Raw genomic sequence first — 17,664 nt, 5'->3', positions numbered from 1 at the left:
GAACAGGAACAGCACCTCTCAGTTTTGGACTGATGGATTCCAGAACCTATCTGGCTGGATCTGCTACCTTGGCGTGAAAAATATTTGTTTCTGTTTGCAAAGTAAAAATCTGAATTAAAGGGCCCAAAGTTAATTAGAGTTTCCTCAATATTAACAGAGGGTACTGTAGGTAGGGGTAAGGTAGAGGCAGGTAGCCTCAATATTAACAGAGGACACTGTAGGTAGGGGTAAGGTAGAGGCAGGCATCCTCAATATTAACAGAGGACACTGTAGGTAGGGGTAAGGTAGAGGCAGGCATCCTCAATATTAACAGAGGATACTGTATGTAGGGGTAAGGTAGAGACAGGTAGCCTTAATATTAACAGAGGGTACTGTAGGTAGGGGTAAGGTAGAGATAGAGATAGGCAGCCTCGAGGTTACAATGTTGGGCCAGAAACCGAAAGGTTGCAGGTTTGAATACCGGAGCGGACAAGGTGAAAAATATGTTGTGCCTTTGAACAAGGCACTTCATCCTAATTGCTACAGGAGCGTTGTACGTTGGAGACATTGTGATCATTGTCAAGAAGTCACACCCATTCCACTGGCGTTAGAAGTTTAGAGTGAGAAAGTTTAGACTATATAGAAATAATTAAATCATGAAATGATGAGGATTTCTATCCTCTAACAGGAGGAAAAGTAGAATAGTAGTCAAATATAATGTACCTTCACTTCTCATGCTGACACATCCATTATGATTAGTTAAGTAATTTTGATAACTAGTTAAAATGTAATAACCCTTGACACCAAACATAATACTTTAGTAGGATAATTCCTTACCTGTGGTGAGAGTTGTTGACACCAGTTGACTTTGCTTTCCATTTTCCAGCACAGTGCAGACAGTGACAGAGTACTGAGTTCCACCTTGCAGGTCAGAGAGAGTGATGCTGGGTGAAGATGTTGTAGTGATGTGTGGTTCTGTCCCTGGACAGTGGTAGGAGATCTGGTAATGGTGTTGGGTTTGGTCCAATCCTGGTGGCTGGTTCCAGCTAACAGCAGCTGATCTGGTCTCCACTAAGTCAACAGTCAGCTGGTCTGGAGCAGGAAGTACTAACGGAAAATACATTGTCAGGGCTACAGTTTAACTCCAGAAATAAACTGCAGGAAGAAAAGTAGAATAGTAGACAAAGTAGAAAAGGCTGCCTGCAATTCCTTTAGATATGGGAAGAAACAAGCTAAACACAGAAGTCACAACAGCAGTTGGATTTGTAAATTAACACAAATGAAGGGTTTCTGCTATATTCATTTAGTAACGGTGCTGTGCCGCTGCCAGATTGTTGCCACACCAAAGATAAATCAATATAAATGAAAAGAATGTTGTGATTATAAATCCTCTCCTGTATGACAGAGTGACCATTTCGTCAACACGAAAGAGAGGAGGATGGCCTTGGTGTTTCTCTACAGAGTCAACACGTCTTTCTACTTGCACGAACGCGCACGCAAACACACATAAATCAGAACCATGGACAGCCACATCATATTCAGCTTATGTTGTTTTTTGGTACCTTTTTTTGAGACTGTATTAGACTAAACAGAGGTGATTAGATGATGTTGAAATGGTGCTGGAATATTGGAGGCCACTCCCGTTTCATTTTTGACTTGTGGTAACTCGTGATTATAAATCAATAGTGGTTTAGTCGTCCAAAAATGTCGGAAAAATTACTGGCTTGATACTGTAGGTCATGTAACTGTTTGATACATGCAATGTGCTTTGTGGACTTCAGACTCCTTACGCAACGCCTGCTCAATGTCCGCGTCCAGCTCCCACACGACCGGTGCTACCAGGCAGGAAGCCGGGAGTATGGGAGTCTGATCCATGGGCCGCTCCTCTGTGTCATACAGCCGGGACAGTGCGTCTGCCTTCATATTCTGGGAACCTGGTCTGTAGGACAGGGTAAACACAAAATGGGTAAAGAACATGGCCCACCTTGCCTGACGAGGATTCAATCTCCTCGCTGCCCGGATGTACTCCATGTTGCGGTGGTCAGTCCAGATGAGGAAAGGGTGTTTAGACCCCTCGAGCCAATGTCTCCACGCCTTCAACGCTTTAACCACAGCCAACAGCTCCCGGTCCCCCACATCATAGTTACGCTCCGTTGGGCTGAGCTTCTTCGAGAAGAAAGCACAGGAGCGGTGTTTCGGTGGCGTGCCTGAGCGCTGAGAGAGCACGGCTCCTATCTCAGCCTCGGATGTGTCCACCTCCCCTACGAACGCCAAAGAGGGATCCGGATGGGCCAGCACGGGAGCAGAGGTAAACTGAGCTCTTTGGTACCCAAAACCCATGTCCGCCTCAACCGACCACTGCAGACGTACAGGACCCCCTTCATGACCCCCTTCAGCAGTGAGGTAATGGGAGCAGCCACCTGGCCAAAACCCCGGTAGTAATTGGCAAACCCTAAAAATCGCTGCACCTCCTTTACCGTGGTGGGAGTCGGCCAATTATGCACGGCTGAAATGCGGTCACTCTCTATCTCCACCGCTGATGTGGAAATGCGATACCCTAGGAAGGAGATGGCCTGCTGAAAGAACAGGCATTTCTCAGCCTTGACGTACAGGTCATGCTCCAACAGTCGTTCAAGTACCCTGCGCAGCAAGGACACATGCTCGGCGCGTGTAGCGAGGTATATCAGAATGTCATCGATAATCACCCTACACCTTCCCTGAAAATCTCGTCTACAAAGGATTGGAAGACTGATGGAGCATTTATCAACCCGACGAGGTACTCATAATGCCCTGAGGTGATACTAAACGCCGTCTTCCACTTGTCTCCTTCCCAGATACACACCAAGTTGTACGCGCTCCTGAGATCCAGTTTAGTGAAGTGCGTCCCGTGCATTGACTCAATCGCCGTGGCGATAAGAAGTAGAGGGTAACTGTACCTCACCGTGATTTGATTGAGACCTTGATAATCAATGCACGGGCGCAGACCTCCATCCTTCTTCATCACAAAAAAGAAACTTGAAGAGGCGGGTGAAGTGTAAGGCCGAATGTACCCCTGACGCAGGGATTCAGAGACATTTGTCTCCATACCCACCGTCTCCGCTTGCGACAGGGGATACACCTGACTCCTGAGAAGTGCAGCGTCTACCAGGAGATTTATCGCACAATCCCCCAGTCGATGGGGTGGTAATTTAGTTGTGTTCTTTTTACAGAAGGTGAGAGCCAAATCGGCATATTCTGGGGGGATGCGCAGGGTGGAGACCTGGTCGGTACTTTCCACTGTTGTAGCATCAATGAAAACTCCTCGCGAGAGCCCTCTGTTGCCATGAAATGGTGGGGTCAAGACGAGCTAACCAGGGAAGGCCTAGTACCAAGGGAAACGCAGGAGAGTCAATGAGGAAGAGACTGATTCTCTCCTCGTGACCCCCCGCGTCACCATGGCCAGGTAGATAGTGGCTTCCCTGATTAACCCGGACCCTAATGGTCGACTATCCAGAGCATGTACCGGGAAAGGTCTAACCACAGGAACAATGGGGATCCTTAAACTAAGGGCTCTGTCTATAAAATTCCCAGCTGTGACTGAATCGACTAGCGCCTTATGCTGGGAATGCGGGGAAAACGCATGAAAACAAACAGGTGCAAACAGTTGAACAACAGAGGACTCTGGATGAGAGTGGTGCAGACTCACCTGGGGTGATGCCAGAGTGCCCTGCCTGCTGTCTCGACTCCCAGAGGGACCAACCTGGCACCAACCGGCAGTGTGCCAACTGCGTGAAGGCCCCTCCTCCAGCCTCCCAACGCGCAACGCCTTCTAGCTCCATGGGTACCGGAGGGGGGGTGCTGGAATATGGAACCGACAGAGCCCTCCTCCAGCCTCCCTAAGAGTAGCCCCTCCCAGCTCCATGGATACCGGAGCAGGGGTGCTGGAAGATGGAACCGACAGAGCCCTCTCTGGACGTCCACGGGTGACCAGCAGGTTATCCAACCAGATGGACAGATCCACCAGTTGGTCAAAAGTGATGGTGGCATCCCTGCAGGCCAACTCCCGTCACACGTCCTCGCGCAGGCTGCATCGGTAGTGGTCGATAAGGGCCCTGTCGTTCCATCCCGCTCCGGCGGACAAGGTCCAGAATTCCAGGGCGAACTCCTGGGCGCTCCTCGTTCCCTGTCTCAAGTGGAAGAGCTGTGAACTCCTCGAAGTGGTCCAACGATGTGTCTCCTTCTCCCCACACGGCGGTTGCCCACTCCAGAGCTCTCCCCGAGAGGCACGAGACACCCTCTCCTTTCCCGAGGGAGCTGGGTGAACGGTGGCCAGGTCGAGGTCCAGCTGTAATAGGAACCCCTGGCACCTTGCTGCCGTCCCATCATACTCCCTGGGAAGGGAGAGACACATGCCACTGGACTGGATCCAGGAGGGACAGGTAGAGGTAACCCCGGTTGCGCTGGTCAAGGTGCTGGAGAGACTTCCTGTCTCTCCCAGCGGTCCATGGGCTGTACAACGCGATCCATCATGGCACCGAGATGTTGTAGCATTGCCGAGTGCTCTCGGACACGTTCCTCAACTCCTCGGACCGGGGTACCTGCTCCTGCTGACTCCATGGGTGGTGTGATATTCTGTCAGGTGTGTGCGTACTGGTAGCGAAGTCAGGTGCAGGAGAGCAGAGAGTTGTGAACAGGCACACACTTTATTGAGGCAGGAGAAACCAACACACGGATGCAACTGTGTCAAAACCTCCAGCCAATTGGCAAAAGTGCAAAACGCGCAAACAGTCACAATAATTATGTACAAACAAATAAACCTCGTGAAACAACATGGAATAATACGAACACCAGTCTATCTAAAGGGATGAATGAGAATATTTACATATAAGTACGTGAATGTGCGATGCCTGAGTGGCATATGCAAGGTGCAGTAGATGGTATAAAATACAGTATATACATGTGATATGAGTAATTTAAGATATGTAAACATTATTAAAGTGGCATTATTTAAAGTGGCATTGTTTAAAGTGACTAGTGATCCATTTATAAAAGTGTCCAGTGATTGGGTCTCAATGTGTGCAGCAGCCTCTATGAGTTAGTGATGGCTGTTTAGCAGTCTGATGGCCTTGAGATAGAAGCTGATTCTCAATCTCTCGGTCCCAGCTTTGATGCACCTGTACTGACCTCGCCTTCTGTATGATAACGGGGTGAAGAGACAGTGGCTCGGGTGGTTGTTGTACTTGATTATCTTTTTGGCCTTCCTGTGACATCGGGTGCTGTAGGTGTCATGGAGGGCAGATAGTTTGCCCCCAGTGATGCACTGCGCAGACCTCGCTACCCTCTAGAGAGCCCTGCGGTTGAGGGCGGTGCAGTTGTCGTACCAGGCTGTGATACAGCCTGACAGGATGCTCTCAATTGTGCACCTGTAAAAGTTTGTCAGGGTTTTGAATGAAATTCTTCAGCTTCCTGAGGTTGAAGAGGCGCTGTTGCACCTTCTTCACCACACTGTCTGTGTGGGTGGACCATTTTAGTTTGTCTATGATGTGTACGCCCTGGAACTTAACACTTTCCACCTTCTCCACTACTGTCCCTACAATGTAGATAGGGGGGTGCTCCCTCTGCTGTTTCTTGAAGTCCAAGATCATCTCCTTTCTTTTCCTGTTTTCCTTGAGTGAGAGGTTATTTTCCTCACACCACACTGAGTGCCCTCACCTCCTCCCTGTTGGCTGTCTCGTAATTGTTGGTGATCAAGCACACTACTGATGTGTCGTCTGCAAACTTGATGATTGAGTTGGAGGCGTCCATGGCCACGCAGTCGGGGGTGAACTGGGAGTACAGGAGAGGGCTGAGCACGCACCCTTGTGGAGCCCCAGTGTTGAGGGTCAGCGAAGTGGAGATGTTTCCTACATTCACCACCTGGGCCATCAGGAAGTCCAGCACCCAGTTGCACAGGGCGGGGTTGAGACCCAGGGTCTCAAGCTTAATGATGAGTTTGGAGGGTACTATGGTGTTGAATGCTGAGCTGTAGTCAATGAACAGCATTCTTACATAGGTATTATTTTTGTCCAGATGGGATAGGGCAGTGTGCAGTCGATTGCGTCATCTGTGGGTGGTATGCAAACTGAAGTGGGTCTAGGGTGGCGGTGATATGATCCTTGACTAGTTTCTCAAAGCACTTCATGATGACAGAAGTGAGTGCTACGTGGCAGTAGTCCTTTAGTTCAGTTATCTTTGCCTTCTTGGGTACAGGAACAATGGTAGCCATCTTGAAGCATGTGGGGACAGCAGACTGGAATAGGGAGCGATTGAAAATGTCTGTAAACACACCAGCCAGCTGGTCTGCGCATGTTCAGAAGACGTGGCTAGGGATGCCGTCTGGGCTAGCAGCCTTGCGAGGGTTAACACGTTTAAATGTCTTACATCAGCCACTGAGAAGGAGAGGGGTATGACGATGACGACGCAGTCTTTGTAATCATAATTGTGAGTGTATGAGAACCCCAAAAAGTTATTTTGTTTAGAAGTAATAAAAACGTAAATCTAGGCTATGCTGAATGGGTGCAGATGGAGATGTCTTTCTTACTGCCGCCAAGAGTTGAGGGTGATCTAGAGGCTATGTACCAAAGACATCTTGACATGTATTTATGTTTTACGTTTTTCTGCCGCGCAGGCTATGTATTGTATGGCGGCACAATAATTATTTTAATTCAGTTTTATTTTGGGGGGCTCATATAGGCCTATACATAAACTCTTATGCTCATGGGTGTTTTGAATGAATCATCACCTTAGAAAGCACTGTTCATTTTGTTGTGTTTGACTATGAAACAACATCCACATCCACAACTAGTCTACCTTAAATTTTAACCCACCTCTTTTTTTAAAAGAAAATTGAATCCCTTAAAACATTTAATCAAATGTTTATAGCCTTACGGATGGAAAAGTAGAATAAATCCAGGGCTTTTGATGTGGGAAGAAATAAGCTAGAAACTGAACAAAATGAACAAAACTTGTATTTGTAATGTAACACAATTGTTGTAGTTACTGGTAAAGAGACAATGAGCTGTAATTGGGGGAAGATCTCTTACTAGTGCAGACTGTTGTAGAGACAGGTTCACTCTGTTCCCCATTGCTCAGCACAGTTGCAACACTAACAGTGTACTCGGTGCCAGGATGCAGGTTTGAGAAGGTTTTGTGGCAGTCGTCAGTAACGGCTGCGAGAGGGTCTGTTCCTGGGATGCAGTTGGATATGAAGAAGCGCTGTGGGACTTTCTCCATCCCTTCAGCCTTGGACCAGTGGAGAGTGAAGGAGGTCTCTTCCAAATGGTCTACCTTTAAATCTCTGGGTGGGACCACTGGAACAAAAACCAAGATTTGTTTAGAAAGAGAGTCCAAAAATGTCTCATGGAATGAATTAAATATGTAGTCTGAATAAAAACACAAGTTAGCCTACTGTACCTGTAGATAGGGATGCTGAGACCCATCTGCTTCGTCTTCCATCTTCTCCCTCTGTTGCCATGTTGAACTGGTACTTTTCACAAGGTTTGAGACTGCTTATTTCAAGATGATGCCCACCTTTCACTCTTGTTGATCTTGTTTCACCGTCACACCCCCAGGTCACTCTGAATGTCTGTGGTCCTGTCAGCCCCTGAGGAGAACTCCATCTCAGAGACACAGAATCTAATGTCAGCAACCGGACCTGGAAGTCACCAGGAGGGGGCAGCACTGGTGAAGGAATAATGAGAGAGAGTGAAACCAGACTTTATTGAAAATAAAATTATATAAACAAACGTGTATTATTTATCCCAGCAGTTAAGGGACAACACTTGATATCTTAGCAAATGTATCCTCTTAAATGTAGATTTAAATGAAATACTTTTGTTTGTGTCAGTATATTCTGTGCTTCCATACCTACCATCATCTGAGGACAGCATTGTGTGCTGGTCGCCGTAACAACTCTTAAAGTGTGGGAACAAAATATGAATCAGTCATTACTTTAAAAACATAGAAATTGTTACGTTGAAAAATGTCAAACAGATATTTAAACAGAGTCCGACGAGCCCGACGTGAAGGACATACTGCTTTCCCGGGAAATCCCTGCCATTTGCGTGAAGAGAAGAAAAGGGGGTGGAGGTCGGGCTGCCTTCTGAGAATTCGTAGGTGATCTAATAATCCCCCACTGCCATCCGTTCTATTGACTAATGTGAAATCATTGGAAAATAAAATCAATGACTTACGAGCAAGATTAAACTACCAACGGGACATTAAAAACTGTAATATCTTATCCTTCACCGAGTCGTGGCTGAATGACGACATAATTAACATACAGCTGGTGGGTTATACACTGTATCAGCAGGTTAGAACAGCGGCGTGTTGGTAAGACAAGGGGTGGCGGTCTATGTATATTTGTAAACAAAAGTGGGTGCACGATATCTAAGGAAGTCTCAAGGTTTTGCTCGCCTGAGGTAGAGTATCTCATGATACGGTTGCTGTACCAGGCGGTGATACAGCCCAACAGGATGCTCTCGATTGTGCATCTGTAAAAGTTTGTGAGGGTTTTTGGTGACAAGCTGAATTTCTTCAGCCTCCTGAGGTTGAAGAGGCACTGCTGCACCTTCTTCACCATGCTGTCTGTGTGGGTGAACCATTTCAGTTTGTCCATGATGTGTATGCCGAGGAACTTAAACTGTCTTCCCTCTGCTGTTTCCTGAAGTCCACAATCATCTCCTTTGTATTGTTGACATTGAGTGTGAGGTTATTTTCCTGACACCACACTCCGAGTGCCCTCACCTCCTCCCTGTAGGCCGTCTTGTCGTTGTTGGTAATCAAGCCTACCACTGTAGTGTCATCTGCAAACTTGATGATTGAGTCGGAGGCGTGCATGGTGTTACGGATACAGGTATCCTGTGTGTGTGTGTGTGTGTGTGTCCTGTGTTCTTTTCTCTCCTTCTCCCCTCACAGGTGAAAATCATCACTCCCCAATCAGTCACCAATCAATCATTAATCAGAAGACACACCTCCTACTGTTTCCTACCCAATCACAGTTCCTTTCCCTTGGTTTAAAAACCCTGTCAGTTGTTTGCTCTGGAGCTCAATCTCTCTGTATATGCCATATGTCTGTAGATCTCTATGGTTCACGCGCTCCTACTATGTCTCTTTATGTATTGAGCTATCTTTTGTTTGAGTACCTCCATATCACTTTGGCCTCACCTGTGAGTATTGTTTTTGGTTATGGTGTTTGTTTGCTGGTGGGAAAAGGGGGAACCAAGACAAGTCGCCCATGGGCATACACTACCCGTAGGTAAACTTTGTTAAAAACAGGGACATGCAGATATGAGTGGGACATGCAGATATGAGTGGGACATGCAGATATGAGTGGGACATGCAGATATGAGTGGGACATGCAGTGGGACATGTAGATATGAGTGGGACATGCAGTGGGACATGCAGATATGATTGGGACATGCAGTGGGACATGCAGATATGAGTGGGACATGCAGATATGAGTGGGACATGCAGATATGAGTGGGACATGCAGTGGGACATGCAGAAATGAGTGGGACATACAGTGGGACATGCAGAAATGAGTGGGACATGCAGTGGGACATGCAGAAATTAGTGGGACATACAGTGGGACATGCAGATATGAGTGGGACATGCAGATATGAGTGGGACATGCAGATATGAGTGGGACATGCAGATATGAGTGGGACATGCAGATATGAGTGGGACATGCAGTGGGACATGTAGATATGAGTGGGACATGCAGTGGGACATGCAGATATGATTGGGACATGCAGTGGGACATGCAGATATGAGTGGGACATGCAGATATGAGTGGGACATGCAGATATGAGTGGGACATGCAGTGGGACATGCAGAAATGAGTGGGACATACAGTGGGACATGCAGAAATGAGTGGGACATGCAGTGGGACATGCAGAAATGAGTGGGACATACAGTGGGACATGCAGAAATGAGTGGGACATACAGTGGGACATGCAGAAATGAGTGGGACATGCAGTGGGACATGCAGAAATGAGTGGGACATACAGTGGGACATGCAGATATGAGTGGGACATGCAGATATGAGTGGGACATGCAGATATGAGTGGGACATGCAGATATGAGTGGGACATGCAGATATGAGTGGGACATGCAGATATGAGTGGGACATGCAGTGGGACATGTAGATATGAGTGGGACATGCAGTGGGACATGCAGATATGATTGGGACATGCAGTGGGACATGCAGATATGAGTGGGACATGCAGATATGAGTGGGACATATCCCTTGGTTTAAAAACCCTGTCAGTTGTTTGCTCTGGAGCTCAATCTCTCTGTATATGCCATATGTCTGTAGATCTCTATGGTTCACGCGCTCCTACTATGTCTCTTTATGTATTGAGCTATCTTTTGTTTGAGTACCTCCATATCACTTTGGCCTCACCTGTGAGTATTGTTTTTGGTTATGGTGTTTGTTTGCTGGTGGGAAAAGGGGGAACCAAGACAAGTCGCCCATGGGCATACACTACCCGTAGGTAAACTTTGTTAAAAACAGGGACATGCAGATATGAGTGGGACATGCAGATATGAGTGGGACATGCAGATATGAGTGGGACATGCAGATATGAGTGGGACATGCAGATATGAGTGGGACATGCAGATATGAGTGGGACATGCAGATATGAGTGGGACATGCAGATATGAGTGGGACATGCAGTGGGACATGTAGATATGAGTGGGACATGCAGTGGGACATGCAGATATGATTGGGACATGCAGTGGGACATGCAGATATGAGTGGGACATGCAGATATGAGTGGGACATGCAGTGGGACATGCAGAAATGAGTGGGACATGCAGTGGGACATGCAGAAATGAGTGGGACATACAGTGGGACATGCAGAAATGAGTGGGACATGCAGATATGAGTGGGACATGCAGATATGAGTGGGACATGCAGATATGAGTGGGACATGCAGATATGAGTGGGACATGCAGTGGGACATGTAGATATGAGTGGGACATGCAGTGGGACATGCAGATATGATTGGGACATGCAGTGGGACATGCAGATATGAGTGGGACATGCAGATATGAGTGGGACATGCAGTGGGACATGCAGAAATGAGTGGGACATACAGTGGGACATGCAGAAATGAGTGGGACATGCAGTGGGACATGCAGAAATGAGTGGGACATACAGTGGGACATGCAGAAATGAGTGGGACATACAGTGGGACATGCAGAAATGAGTGGGACATGCAGTGGGACATGCAGAAATGAGTGGGACATACAGTGGGACATGCAGAAATGAGTGGGACATGCAGATATGAGTGGGACATGCAGATATGAGTGGGACATGCAGATATGAGTGGGACATGCAGATATGAGTGGGACATGCAGTGGGACATGTAGATATGAGTGGGACATGCAGTGGGACATGCAGATATGATTGGGACATGCAGTGGGACATGCAGATATGAGTGGGACATGCAGATATGAGTGGGACATGCAGTGGGACATGCAGAAATGAGTGGGACATACAGTGGGACATGCAGAAATGAGTGGGACATGCAGTGGGACATGCAGAAATGAGTGGGACATACAGTGGGACATGCAGAAATGAGTGGGACATACAGTGGGACATGCAGAAATGAGTGGGACATGCAGTGGGACATGCAGAAATGAGTGGGACATGCAGATATGAGTGGGACATACAGTGGGACATGCAGATATGAGTGGGACATACAGTGGGACATGCAGAAATGAGTGGGACATGCAGTGGGACATGCAGAAATGAGTGGGACATACAGTGGGACATGCAGATATGAGTGGGACATACAGTGGGACATGCAGATATGAGTGGGACATACAGTGGGACATGCAGAAATGAGTGGGACATGCAGTGGGACATGCAGAAATGAGTGGGACATACAGTGGGACATGCAGATATGAGTGGGACATGCAGATATGAGTGGGACCTACAGTGGGACATGCAGATATGAGTGGGACATACAGTGGGACATGCAGATATGAGTGGGACATACAGTGGGACATGCAGATATGAGTGGGACATACAGTGGGACATGCAGATATGAGTGGGACATACAGTGGGACATGCAGATATGAGTGGGACATACAGTGGGACATGCAGATATGAGTGGGACATACAGTGGGACATGCAGATATGAGTGGGACATACAGTGGGACATGCAGATATGAGTGGGACATGCAGATATGAGTGGGACATGCAGTGGGACATGCAGATATGAGTGGGACATGCAGATATGAGTGGGACATGCAGATATGATTGGGACATGCAGTGGGACATGCAGATATGATTGGGACATGCAGTGGGACATGCAGATATGATTGGGACATGCAGTGGGACATGCAGATATGAGTGGGACATGCAGTGGGACATGCAGAAATGAGTGGGACATACAGTGGGACATGCAGAAATGAGTGGGACATGCAGTGGGACATGCAGTGGGACATGCAGAAATGAGTGGGACATACAGTGGGACATGCAGAAATGAGTGGGACATGCAGTGGGACATGCAGAAATGAGTGGGACATGCAGAAATGAGTGGGACATACAGTGGGACATGCAGATATGAGTGGGACATGCAGATATGAGTGGGACATACAGTGGGACATGCAGATATGAGTGGGACATACAGTGGGACATGCAGAAATGAGTGGGACATACAGTGGGACATGCAGATATGAGTGGGACATACAGTGGGACATGCAGATATGAGTGGGACATACAGTGGGACATGCAGAAATGAGTGGGACATGCAGTGGGACATGCAGAAATGAGTGGGACATGCAGTGGGACATGCAGATATGAGTGGGACATGCAGATATGAGTGGGACCTACAGTGGGACATGCAGATATGAGTGGGACATACAGTGGGACATGCAGATATGAGTGGGACATACAGTGGGACATGCAGATATGAGTGGGACATACAGTGGGACATGCAGATATGAGTGGGACATACAGTGGGACATGCAGATATGAGTGGGACATACAGTGGGACATGCAGATATGAGTGGGACATACAGTGGGACATGCAGATATGAGTGGGACATACAGTGGGACATGCAGATATGAGTGGGACATACAGTGGGACATGCAGATATGAGTGGGACATGCAGATATGAGTGGGACATGCAGTGGGACATGCAGATATCAGTGGGACATGTAGATATGAGTGGGACATGCAGATATGAGTGGGACATGCAGTGGGACATGCAGATATGAGTGGGACATGCAGATATGAGTGGGACATGCAGATATGAGTGGGACATGCAGATATGAGTGGGACATGCAGATATGAGTGGGACATGCAGTGGGACATGTAGATATGAGTGGGACATGCAGTGGGACATGCAGATATGATTGGGACATGCAGTGGGACATGCAGATATGAGTGGGACATGCAGATATGAGTGGGACATGCAGTGGGACATGCAGAAATGAGTGGGACATACAGTGGGACATGCAGAAATGAGTGGGACATGCAGTGGGACATGCAGAAATGAGTGGGACATACAGTGGGACATGCAGAAATGAGTGGGACATACAGTGGGACATGCAGAAATGAGTGGGACATGCAGTGGGACATGCAGAAATGAGTGGGACATACAGTGGGACATGCAGAAATGAGTGGGACATGCAGATATGAGTGGGACATGCAGATATGAGTGGGACATGCAGATATGAGTGGGACATGCAGATATGAGTGGGACATGCAGTGGGACATGTAGATATGAGTGGGACATGCAGTGGGACATGCAGATATGATTGGGACATGCAGTGGGACATGCAGATATGAGTGGGACATGCAGATATGAGTGGGACATGCAGTGGGACATGCAGAAATGAGTGGGACATACAGTGGGACATGCAGAAATGAGTGGGACATGCAGTGGGACATGCAGAAATGAGTGGGACATACAGTGGGACATGCAGAAATGAGTGGGACATACAGTGGGACATGCAGAAATGAGTGGGACATGCAGTGGGACATGCAGAAATGAGTGGGACATGCAGATATGAGTGGGACATACAGTGGGACATGCAGATATGAGTGGGACATACAGTGGGACATGCAGAAATGAGTGGGACATGCAGTGGGACATGCAGAAATGAGTGGGACATACAGTGGGACATGCAGATATGAGTGGGACATACAGTGGGACATGCAGATATGAGTGGGACATACAGTGGGACATGCAGAAATGAGTGGGACATGCAGTGGGACATGCAGAAATGAGTGGGACATACAGTGGGACATGCAGATATGAGTGGGACATGCAGATATGAGTGGGACCTACAGTGGGACATGCAGATATGAGTGGGACATACAGTGGGACATGCAGATATGAGTGGGACATACAGTGGGACATGCAGATATGAGTGGGACATACAGTGGGACATGCAGATATGAGTGGGACATACAGTGGGACATGCAGATATGAGTGGGACATACAGTGGGACATGCAGATATGAGTGGGACATACAGTGGGACATGCAGATATGAGTGGGACATACAGTGGGACATGCAGATATGAGTGGGACATGCAGATATGAGTGGGACATGCAGTGGGACATGCAGATATGAGTGGGACATGCAGATATGAGTGGGACATGCAGATATGATTGGGACATGCAGTGGGACATGCAGATATGATTGGGACATGCAGTGGGACATGCAGATATGATTGGGACATGCAGTGGGACATGCAGATATGAGTGGGACATGCAGTGGGACATGCAGAAATGAGTGGGACATACAGTGGGACATGCAGAAATGAGTGGGACATGCAGTGGGACATGCAGTGGGACATGCAGAAATGAGTGGGACATACAGTGGGACATGCAGAAATGAGTGGGACATGCAGTGGGACATGCAGAAATGAGTGGGACATGCAGAAATGAGTGGGACATACAGTGGGACATGCAGATATGAGTGGGACATGCAGATATGAGTGGGACATACAGTGGGACATGCAGATATGAGTGGGACATACAGTGGGACATGCAGAAATGAGTGGGACATACAGTGGGACATGCAGATATGAGTGGGACATACAGTGGGACATGCAGATATGAGTGGGACATACAGTGGGACATGCAGAAATGAGTGGGACATGCAGTGGGACATGCAGAAATGAGTGGGACATGCAGTGGGACATGCAGATATGAGTGGGACATGCAGATATGAGTGGGACCTACAGTGGGACATGCAGATATGAGTGGGACATACAGTGGGACATGCAGATATGAGTGGGACATACAGTGGGACATGCAGATATGAGTGGGACATACAGTGGGACATGCAGATATGAGTGGGACATACAGTGGGACATGCAGATATGAGTGGGACATACAGTGGGACATGCAGATATGAGTGGGACATACAGTGGGACATGCAGATATGAGTGGGACATACAGTGGGACATGCAGATATGAGTGGGACATACAGTGGGACATGCAGATATGAGTGGGACATGCAGATATGAGTGGGACATGCAGTGGGACATGCAGATATCAGTGGGACATGTAGATATGAGTGGGACATGCAGATATGAGTGGGACATGCAGTGGGACATGCAGATATGAGTGGGACATGCAGATATGAGTGGGACATGCAGATATGAGTGGGACATGCAGTGGGACATGCAGATATGAGTGGGACATGCAGATATGAGTGGGACATACAGTGGGACATGCAGATATGAGTGGGACGTGCAGATATGAGTGGGACGTGCAGATATGAGTGGGACATGCAGTGGGACATGCAGATATGAGTGGGACATACAGTGGGACATGCAGAAATGAGTGGGACATACAGTGGGACATGCAGAAATGAGTGGGACATGCAGTGGGACATGCAGAAATGAGTGGGACATACAGTGGGACATGCAGAAATGAGTGGGACATGCAGATATGAGTGGGACATGCAGATATGAGTGGGACATGCAGATATGAGTGGGACATGCAGATATGAGTGGGACATGCAGATATGAGTGGGACATGCAGTGGGACATGTAGATATGAGTGGGACATGCAGTGGGACATGCAGATATGATTGGGACATGCAGTGGGACATGCAGATATGAGTGGGACATGCAGATATGAGTGGGACATGCAGTGGGACATGCAGAAATGAGTGGGACATACAGTGGGACATGCAGAAATGAGTGGGACATGCAGTGGGACATGCAGAAATGAGTGGGACATACAGTGGGACATGCAGAAATGAGTGGGACATACAGTGGGACATGCAGAAATGAGTGGGACATGCAGTGGGACATGCAGAAATGAGTGGGACATGCAGATATGAGTGGGACATACAGTGGGACATGCAGATATGAGTGGGACATACAGTGGGACATGCAGAAATGAGTGGGACATGCAGTGGGACATGCAGAAATGAGTGGGACATACAGTGGGACATGCAGATATGAGTGGGACATACAGTGGGACATGCAGATATGAGTGGGACATACAGTGGGACATGCAGAAATGAGTGGGACATGCAGTGGGACATGCAGAAATGAGTGGGACATACAGTGGGACATGCAGATATGAGTGGGACATGCAGATATGAGTGGGACCTACAGTGGGACATGCAGATATGAGTGGGACATACAGTGGGACATGCAGATATGAGTGGGACATACAGTGGGACATGCAGATATGAGTGGGACATACAGTGGGACATGCAGATATGAGTGGGACATACAGTGGGACATGCAGATATGAGTGGGACATACAGTGGGACATGCAGATATGAGTGGGACATACAGTGGGACATGCAGATATGAGTGGGACATACAGTGGGACATGCAGATATGAGTGGGACATGCAGATATGAGTGGGACATGCAGTGGGACATGCAGATATGAGTGGGACATGCAGATATGAGTGGGACATGCAGATATGATTGGGACATGCAGTGGGACATGCAGATATGATTGGGACATGCAGTGGGACATGCAGATATGATTGGGACATGCAGTGGGACATGCAGATATGAGTGGGACATGCAGTGGGACATGCAGAAATGAGTGGGACATACAGTGGGACATGCAGAAATGAGTGGGACATGCAGTGGGACATGCAGTGGGACATGCAGAAATGAGTGGGACATACAGTGGGACATGCAGAAATGAGTGGGACATGCAGTGGGACATGCAGAAATGAGTGGGACATGCAGAAATGAGTGGGACATACAGTGGGACATGCAGATATGAGTGGGACATGCAGATATGAGTGGGACATACAGTGGGACATGCAGATATGAGTGGGACATACAGTGGGACATGCAGAAATGAGTGGGACATACAGTGGGACATGCAGATATGAGTGGGACATACAGTGGGACATGCAGATATGAGTGGGACATACAGTGGGACATGCAGAAATGAGTGGGACATGCAGTGGGACATGCAGAAATGAGTGGGACATGCAGTGGGACATGCAGATATGAGTGGGACATGCAGATATGAGTGGGACCTACAGTGGGACATGCAGATATGAGTGGGACATACAGTGGGACATGCAGATATGAGTGGGACATACAGTGGGACATGCAGATATGAGTGGGACATACAGTGGGACATGCAGATATGAGTGGGACATACAGTGGGACATGCAGATATGAGTGGGACATACAGTGGGACATG

At 48.0% G+C, this 17,664-nt stretch overlaps 1 long non-coding RNA gene across 1 annotated transcript; it reads right to left on the bottom strand.

Moving 5' to 3' along the window:
* Positions 1 to 996: 996 nt before the first annotated feature.
* LOC139374631 (uncharacterized) lies at positions 997 to 7,554 on the bottom strand. The gene is made up of 3 exons (XR_011627704.1): positions 7,411 to 7,554; positions 7,041 to 7,307; positions 997 to 1,086 (listed from the first exon to the last, which is right to left on the bottom strand). It is a non-coding gene; the product is annotated as an uncharacterized lncRNA (long non-coding RNA).
* Positions 7,555 to 17,664: the final 10,110 nt, after the last annotated feature.

The sequence above is a fragment of the Oncorhynchus clarkii genome, chromosome 19 (genome assembly GCF_045791955.1).
Source record: "Oncorhynchus clarkii lewisi isolate Uvic-CL-2024 chromosome 19, UVic_Ocla_1.0, whole genome shotgun sequence".
Classification (NCBI taxonomy): domain Eukaryota; kingdom Metazoa; phylum Chordata; class Actinopteri; order Salmoniformes; family Salmonidae; genus Oncorhynchus; species Oncorhynchus clarkii.
This window is presented reverse-complemented; position numbering and strand designations above follow the sequence as displayed.